Genomic DNA, 867 nt, shown 5'->3' with positions numbered 1-867 from the left:
GACAGCCGTTAGCTTTGGCCATTTTTGTATATGCTTGGAAAAAAGAGGAATATAAGAAATTCATGCCTGCAGTTGCAGTTATAGCAACACCAGATCCAATATTTCTATTCCTGCAACTCCAAAGTTGTGTTTGAAGCATAAAGAACCTGGACTAGTTCATTTTGGGACCTGTAAAACCCCTCTCGTGGCTGGATGTATCCAACCGAAGACAAGCAGTGGCAGTGCCGCTCTTAGATTGACTTACACTTTGGGGTTGGGATGGATTGGGGTTTTTTTTTTTTTGTCCCTTAATTGCTGGTGAAAATGCTGCTCCTTGGCCTTCCTGCATCTCACAGCCGTGCCGAGGTCGCGTCAGTTGCGTTAATTCCGGCTCTGCTCGGGCTCGCAGCCCCATCTGGTGGCACCGGGGCTGCTGCCGGGCTCCGCAGCAAAGGCAAAAACTATCCGGAGCCGCGGCGGGTCCTCGCAGCCCTCTGATGTCCTGGGGAAGCTCTGCAGCAGAACTGCTGCTCAGCCCCTTGCGGGAAGCTCTCCCAAACCTCTGCTGGCTGCTGGACGGACTGAAGCAGCCTGGATTGTGCTGTGCTGGGGAAAGTTCTTCCTGTTGAAGTGGTGTATTTAGAGACCCCTCGGTTAGAGTGTGTCGTCCTAAGTGCTCATGCCTTCAGGAAAAGTACCAAACCCCTTCCTAACGCCCCATAGAACCTTCCTCCGGGTCTGGCTCCGACCTCCTGCACGGCTCAGGCACTGGTTCGGATATTTAAGCGCAGTGTAATTAGTGCTTATACCAGTAACTTGTCACTTCTCCTAACTGTGTCTGTATTGTCAATTTTTTTTCTTTTCATTGTCATTAAAAGCTCGTCCTTG

This window comes from Pterocles gutturalis, unplaced genomic scaffold (assembly GCF_000699245.1).
Source record: "Pterocles gutturalis isolate BGI_N339 unplaced genomic scaffold, ASM69924v1 scaffold16480, whole genome shotgun sequence".
NCBI lineage: Eukaryota > Metazoa > Chordata > Aves > Pterocliformes > Pteroclidae > Pterocles > Pterocles gutturalis.
Note: the sequence above shows the minus strand (reverse complement) of the source record.